The sequence below is a fragment of the Ascidiella aspersa genome, chromosome 3 (genome assembly GCF_963924565.1).
Source record: "Ascidiella aspersa chromosome 3, kaAscAspe10.2, whole genome shotgun sequence".
NCBI lineage: Eukaryota > Metazoa > Chordata > Ascidiacea > Phlebobranchia > Ascidiidae > Ascidiella > Ascidiella aspersa.
Window position 1 is genome coordinate 3,430,103 of NC_139449.1, and position 8,342 is coordinate 3,438,444.

Here is an 8,342-nt window from a genome sequence, read left to right on the forward strand (position 1 = left end):
GCTACGGTTTTCAGGTGCTCAGCCCACAAGCAACGCTCGGAAAGTGCTCAGCCGGGAGTTGAGCCCCGGATCTGAGGATTGCTAGTCAGTGGCGCTAACCACTTCCCATCGCGCCCGCCCCTTAACATTTACATTCTATTATTATACCTAAGGCAAGAAAGTATATTTTTACAGAATGTAATATTTGATAACCTTTGTACACATTACATTTATCTATTAAAAAATAAAATATTTCTACCTAAAGCCTATCTGTACAAAAACAGCTTTAAAAAACTAAAAAAATGCGGTTAAATTGAATGGGCGATGTGTTTAAATTTGTCATACACAACTACTAGTAATGGTATTCATGCCATGGGTCAAAACCTAGACTTTTGCGGACCACCTAAATACATTTGCTTTGCGGGCCGCAGGTTATACGCGCCCGGTTATAAGTAAGGCTATAATGCACAATTTGATAACCTTGTTGTAAACTGTAGCAGCCGGCCAATATTAATAAAAAAAAATTCAGCAAAACTTATAATCCTGGTTTGAAAAAGGCCTATGTCGTCGGCAGAGGCGTAGCCAGGTTTTTTTGAGCCCGGGGACAAACTATAAAATTGGCGCCCCTCCTCCATATTTAAGCACATTTTCTATTACATTGACATAATGTCCCTTTCTTTATACGGAAAAACAATTACAATTTTAAAAAAACATTGCAGTTAAAGAAGAAGCATTCTTGTTTTGGCATTTAAAAGCCTCATTTTGGCGCCCCTGTAGCTTGGCGCCCGGTGACATAATATAAAGAAATTTTAAGAGATGACATCACACAGGAAATCGTTAGACTTACGGACAAGGTTCAGTTATTAAGATAGCAGAAGCATAAAAAAAGTATTCGGTAGGCTAAGTATAAAACCTGTTTTAGTTTTACTGCTTGTCTTTATAAAAGCAAGGTTACATTTAAAATGGCCAGGCCTTGCCATTTATTTGGTGGGTGTTACGACTTTACTAGTAATTCTTAGTGCTAATTAAGCACGTAACAGTGGGAAATGGTTGCGTGTAAAACCGGGCGACATTTTGGACAGCATATCGCAAAATTGGATCAACAGATATGACTGTGGGGACAGCTTAAACAATCGTGTTTAAATGCGTTTACAAACGTCATTCCGCTATATCAAACGTCATTCCGCTATATATTATGCATGCTATTAAATGACAGCTTCAATCAATCCTAAATTGCTTCCTGTTTTGTACGGCACATGGACAGTTAAGGTTTAGGACAGTGCTCCGCAACCGTTTTTCATCTGCGGCACACCAAGAATGGCTAAAAATATTCGGCGGCACACCTACGTAATATATGACGATCGACACAAGACAACAAAAGTGAATATTCTAAGCTGCCCAGAAAGAAGGACCGATTTATAGTTTAAGGCGCCGAAAATGTGACGTTTTACATTCTTTTATCTACTAATTTTGCGGTTTTACGGTTTTACTAAAATATCTTATAAGACGGCCAAAGGAAGTGCAGCCATAAAACCGAAATTAGAACAACATCAACTTCGGAATAAACAAAGTTCGGAATAAGGCCAAAATAGGACTAGTACTAGTAGTCGTAGTAGCGTCTAAATAGGAAAAAATCGCAAATACAGTCCTAAACAAATTCCTAAATGGCCAGAAAGAAGCCCAAACAACTCTTTACCTAACCTTAAACCCCACTCCCAAGGCCTTATTCCCATAAACTTAGGGGACTTATTCCGACAGGTTCGAATATTTTTTAGAAAAAATATTGACTTTATTATGTCGCTGGGCCTAGGCCTAATGTTATTGTTAACTGTCCTGCTTTGGATATTGTTGCTTTGTAGGCCTTATTGTGTGGTTCCAGCCCAAGGCATGTGAATTGCACCCCGTTGCAATACTGAGTCAGAGAATGTTTAGGGTTTTTAATAGAATATTTTAAAAATAACCTGAAAATTGTTCTTTTTTACTTGTTTGCCTAATTTATTTCTTAGAACGGCAGGCCATATTAATTTAAACAAGGGGTGACGAACATGTTTGCTGTCGCGGGCCACTTTGTCAGTTACCGCTGACTAAGCGGGCCACAACTTTTTACTGACACTATAAAATCTGTTTTAAGCAAAGGCAAGCTACGCTTACACTCAACCAGTTACTACTGCATTGTACTGAAGCAGCAACAGGCTCATGGTGTTAAATTATTATTAGTTTATTTTATAACCCAACAATGAATAAACAGTTGAATCCTGAATTGATGCTTACTGTGTGGATTTACACTACAGTTTCCAGGGATGCCATATGGCAAAAATTAAAAAAAGCCAAACTTACCTAAACAAAAGCCAAATCTACTACAAACTCTAACAAGCCTGTGCTTTTCCTTAAAATAATAAAAAAATGAAACAAATAGTCATGCTTGTACATTGAATTTCTCTTTTTGAGGCAATTTTACTCAATTTTTTGTTCCTTGTTGTAAAATTTTCTTGGAAATTGTTTTTCTTTTTGTAAAGTTTTTTGGCAATTTTTGTCTTTCTTTTTTTATGTTAGTTTGATCCCTTCTTAACATAACACTCATCACATTTTTAAATAAAACAAAAAAGCCTAAGCCAAATTTCATTTGGATTTTTGTTAAAAGAGGTTCAAAAAGCCTAAATTTTTAAATTTGGCTTTAAAAAATCCTAACTGGAAACCCTGACAGTTGCTGCGACTCCTGCATGATATACGCGTCAGCTTTTTTTTACCAGCTTTTGATATCGCAAAGAGTAGAAGCGGGTCACGTGTTCGTCACACCTGATTTAAACAATCACAAAATGCAAATAATACATTTACACTGATATTTCACTGGTTCGAGCGTGTGGATAATCTCCCTTTAGCACTTTGTGTAAAGTTCGAAAACAACATATTTATACTCCTGCTGTATGTTTATGCTAAAAAATGTTTTGAAATTTGCTTTCCGGCCATTGAACGTATCATAGTTTTAAAAAAGTTTTAACTGTGAAGGAAAGTTGCATCTGGATTATTGCATAAGGTCAAAATGCCTGCCTTGATGCACCGTTTTTGTGTTAATTCTATTGTAAAAAGCACCATTAAAAACGTAGCTATAAAAACCTCCTGCAACGTCGCGGTACACCTGGCATGGTCTCGCGGCACACCGGTTGCGGAGCACTGGTTTAGGACAAAAGCTCAGATTCATCTAAAAAAAATAGGCTACAATGGATTTATCGGTTACGTTAAATTGATATGATATTTGTGTCAAGTTTGACGTTTGAACACTTTGTGTCGCCAAATTCGAATTTTCATCGGCGCTTTGCTGTAACTGCTTATACTGAGGCTAAAATCTATAAGATTTTTTAAAGTTTTTAAACTACACACAAATACACTCATGTCCGACTAAAACATTTATTTTAATATTATAACTTTATTAAACAGTAGGAATGTAAGTAAAAATGCTCATATTTCAGAATTACTAAGGACGACTTTTATTATTGTTAATTAAATGTACTGATTGTTTACTTTTTAAATTGTACTGGAAGTTGTAACATTTAGCCCAGATTAGTGATAAAGTAATAACCCATTTAAGTGATTATTCTAGGATTGTGATTCAACAATTTAAACAATACAGTGTTTTGCAGCTTTTTCCAGTAATCATTGTTACTTACTGTCCTTGAGTAAAACTACATTCAGCAAATTTCTGAAAGCTAGAGCTGTTTGCATGAGTTCTGTTTGAGTTATTAAACCGACGTTTCCCTGAATTATTCGGGATACATCATTCCCGTCATTGCAGGAAATTTAAACAGCCGTGTCAACTGAACCCCGTAAAAGGTTGTTAAAACTGTTTAGGCTCAGATGAACTGACATTCGCCGCAATAAACGCTTGTTTTTTTGTAGCAGATATATTGAAACGAAGTAATTATTTTGATAGCATTTCGGACCTAGATGACAGAACATGTTAGGCCTACACTATAAATAAAGTTTGCTAAGATGCCAAATAACAGGCCTAAAGCCTAAAAGTTACTGGTTATGCAGATTATGAGTGTAATTTGGCTGTTAATTCCCAAGAAATGTTACGGTCGTCAATAATTGCCAGGTGTTAAAGCTATCTGCTTTAATAAGAGCCTAAACCTAAAGACTTAGAAGGCGTGGTTCATATCAGGTTAGTCTAATTAGGCAGTTGAGGCCTTCTACTTTTTTAGTGAATACTGAACCCTTTGACGTATACCAGTGGTTTTGGCGTGTGCTTAGTTTGTCGACAAAGAGGTAATTTGGCCATTTTGGGCTATCTTTGTTTAAATACTGAATACATGGCAAAAAGTAGTATGAATCTTCCAATTGCAGTGCTGTAAACAAGTCATTTTGATACGACTCAAGTCCCAGTCAATTCATTTGTATAATAACTTGAGCCCAAGTCAAGCTTTTTTGGATAAATAACAGGTCAAGTCCCAGTCAAGTCTTAACTAGAGAAAGTCAATTCCAGGCCAAGTCCTGGTCATAAAAATTACACGTTAAGCTGTTAAAATTAGTAAAAATTACACGTTAAGCTGTTAAAATTAGTAAAAATTACACGTTAAGCTGTTAAAATTAGTAAAAATTACACGTTAAGCTGTTAAAATTAGTAAAAATTACACGTTAAGCTGTTAAAATTAGTAAAAATTACACGTTAAGCTGTTAAAATTAGTAAAAATTACACGTTAAGCTGTTAAAATTAGTAAAAATTACACGTTAAGCTGTTAAAATTATTTAACTCGTCCGATTATAAGCAATGCCTCAACTAAAAAATACTAAAAACGCAATATACAGCAATCAAATTGTTTTATCTGCAATTAGGATAAATAACCCAAATTTATAAAAAATATTTAATAAAGACACTTCATTTTAGCCCAAGTCATTTGTATTCTTATGTTTAGTCAAGTCAATTGTCCAAAAGAATTAAGTCAAGTCAAGTCATTTTGTCTAAACGACCTAAGTCAAGTCAAGCCATTTGAAAACAGTGACTTAAGTCTCATTAAAACGCTGTCCAATTGTATTTATTGTTAATTTGCATTCAAATTTTGCCTCATTTTAATGTTGTTTGTTCATTAATTGTTGAACGGTCATAATTTTATGTTTTTTCGAATGTGGTAACTGAAACCTATATGATTTTAGAAAGGGTATAGGCAGGGTTACCATCTGCTCAGACCAAAAAATAAGCACGCTACTCCAAAAAAATAAGCACGTTACTAAAGACCAGGGTCAGATCCAGGATTCCGGGAGTGAAATCCAAGCTTTCAGGAATAACGTTATAAAATAAAAACTTGAAAAACAGCTGTTTTTGTATGCGCAAAACGTAGCTTAACCGTGCTAAGCGCGAAAAAATGCATTTATTCGATGTACATAAATAAAAAGTCGCTCACTCCTCCGTCAATGTTGAAAAAATTGATAAAGAACGCTTTTAAAAACTAAAATAAGACAAGCTAAGCACACAACTCTAAAATAAGCACGTTTCTTAGAAATAAGCACATTTGTGTTTTCTAAGACACTGCACACAAAAATAAGCACAAATCTTAGAAATTAGCACGGTATGGCAACCCTGGGTATAGGTGTAATTATCAATTCCATTGCACGCAAACATAGGTGACCTATATTTGATGTTGATTTACACTTGTAACGCGCGACTTATATACCCGCTAAAGGTCAAAACGTTCGTATAGGGCTCACAGTCGAAGCAAAAATAGCAACAAATAGCTTCAGCTGCTTAACTGCAAACGTGCTGAACAGTCACTATATACGGATTGCATAAGGAATACAATTAACCAGTGTTTCTCAACCAATGGGTTAAGATTGTGTGGCTGTTTGATTTGGTTAGGTCGCCGACTGCAGTAGTTCACATGGCTAGATTGATTGAGATTGGCTCTAAGCAAGATTGCTTTACAATTTAAAAAAAATGAAGCAATATAAAAAAATGTCCTATACATATTGAGTAAATTAAAACTTATTTATGGTGTTATTTTTGTTTGTTGATTTGTCCAATTGAAGCTTATAAAAACTAATATGAATTTGGTCGCCAATGCTTATCTGCAATATTTCGCTTGAAGGCCTATAGTAATAATCAGCATTAAGTCTCCCTAAAGGACTTATAGACCTCGTAAAACGGTAAATGGTTTGACACTGATAGCAAGGCTACAACAGTAGGTTCGTAAACCGCAAAGACAGCATATAGGAAATCAGGTGCTGTGTAGAAATAGACAAGGGCGCTTAAAAATAACAGGACAACGTTTGCATCGCAAAACATAACCCTGAGTAAGCTAGGCTGGTTTTCACGCTATGCTATACCCTTAACAGATATTGTTTACTCAATTCTCTCCTCTAAGGCAGGGGTTCTCAATCTTTTTTGTAGGTTTTACCCTTTTGAATATCAGATTTAACCCCAATATCTAAAATGATGCTCATTTATCAAAAAACGTAAGTAACAAATTACATCAGTTATATTCAATGCGACAGCTGCCCTTGCTTTTTCGCAACGACAAATAAAGTAACTTAGAGAAAGGGATGTTGCCAATAAACCAAAAAAAGTATTAATTAGCGAAGCATAACGTTACCAACACTAGACGATAAAAAATCAATAGGCTTCTAGGCTAGCTTCGAACTAGCAGCTTATACGAACTAGGAAAGTTGGCTAGCAATTCCTACAGCTGACACATTATTTCTGTCCCGTTAACTGATGTGGATATTTTAATTGATAGCTTATTTACCCACTAAAACGAGGAAATTTACCCCAGGTTAAGAAAGGCTGGTTTAAGGAATTTACCGTTTCCTAATCTTTCTCGCGGCGACCCAACAAACGCCAAGCGTTAGTGTTACACCGAAGCGTTGGCGACCCATTTCTGATAACTGGATTTTTGTATGTGGACAACACATGGGACAACTTGCATAAAAAAGTTAAGTTCGAATTTAATTATTATGTGCCATTTCTACGTTTTTCTTAATTTTCGGAGCAGTATTTATCAGAACCCAATTTTATTAAATCTAGCTTTGTTCACTACCGCGACCCAACCAATCAAACGGCGACAAAAATTTTGGTCGTGACTAAGAGGTCTACCGTTTTTTTTTTTTTTGGCCGATTTTCATATGATACCCTATACCTCAGTGGATCGGCAAACTTTTTTTTTTGTCGCGGCTCAAATTACTCTTTTCAAAGATTTTGAAGGCCCACTACGTAAAACCAGTACGGAAATAGTGGCGAATTTAGGATATTTGTTTTTAAGGTGAAGTATTACACGGCGCCATGATGGGCAAAACACTGCCACACCATAATGCAAAACATACTATAAAAGGAATATTATACGCGCGAAGCGCGAAAAATTTTGCGTTTCCATATATTTAAATGTGGCAAAAAACATAGTTCGACAGGTAGGCTACTCTGGATCACATGTGGCACGTGGGTCTGAACTACACTGAGACAATATAAAAATTTTGAAACAACATGTAATTTTAAAACAAAGTGCAATGAATTTACGGCTACCACGCGGTCCACAACTACATGTTAACACTAAACTATTCAAACGTAACACGCGGCCCACTAAAAATGGCTCTGCGGCCCACAGTTTGCCGACTACTGCTATACCTGATACCTGAGATACAGTAATACCTTTATTTAAAACATGGAATAGAAGTTAAACTTAGTTTAAAGAAAACGCTATATAATATTTTTATAGTAAAATATGGGTCCTAATTTACCGATACCGATCTATCGATAGAGGTGGAATATCGGCCAATTTCATTGGTAAACCGATATATGGGTCTTAGGTCGCGGCCCGTAGGTTGAGAAACATTGACGACTGGCGTATATATTGAGGCTAAGTTAGCAGACTGTATTTTGTTTTCGTACCTTGTTTTGTGCGTTTACATTCTTTCTACACTCTGGCCTGGTTTAAAGAAAAAAACTTTGGCAGACAGATAATTTAGCAATCGCGCGACAAGCAATTTTCATGCTGTACGTTTGCGCAATTTGCGCATATAAGAAGAAACACGGGTGGTACAGTGTAGTCTGTAGCCCTTTTCTTATTGCAGCCCTCTGGTAAAATCAAGGTTGACAAATTTTCAGCAGGCCATAATTGCTGTAGGCGCTGATTACACCCGTTTTGACATTCGCACTTTCACGCAACTAAAAACGGTTTGCTGAATAAATGAAAATGTCGTGCACAAAGCGAAAGGTTTATTGGTTTCAATATTGCTTATTGTGAAGCCATTCGTTCAATATTTATTCATGTGATGGAGCTTAATAATGAATTGCAAAGCCAAAAAGGTCGAGTAGATCGACATCATCTTGATTATTAAGACGTTTCGATACGAACTTACATCCATCTACTCGACCTTTTTGG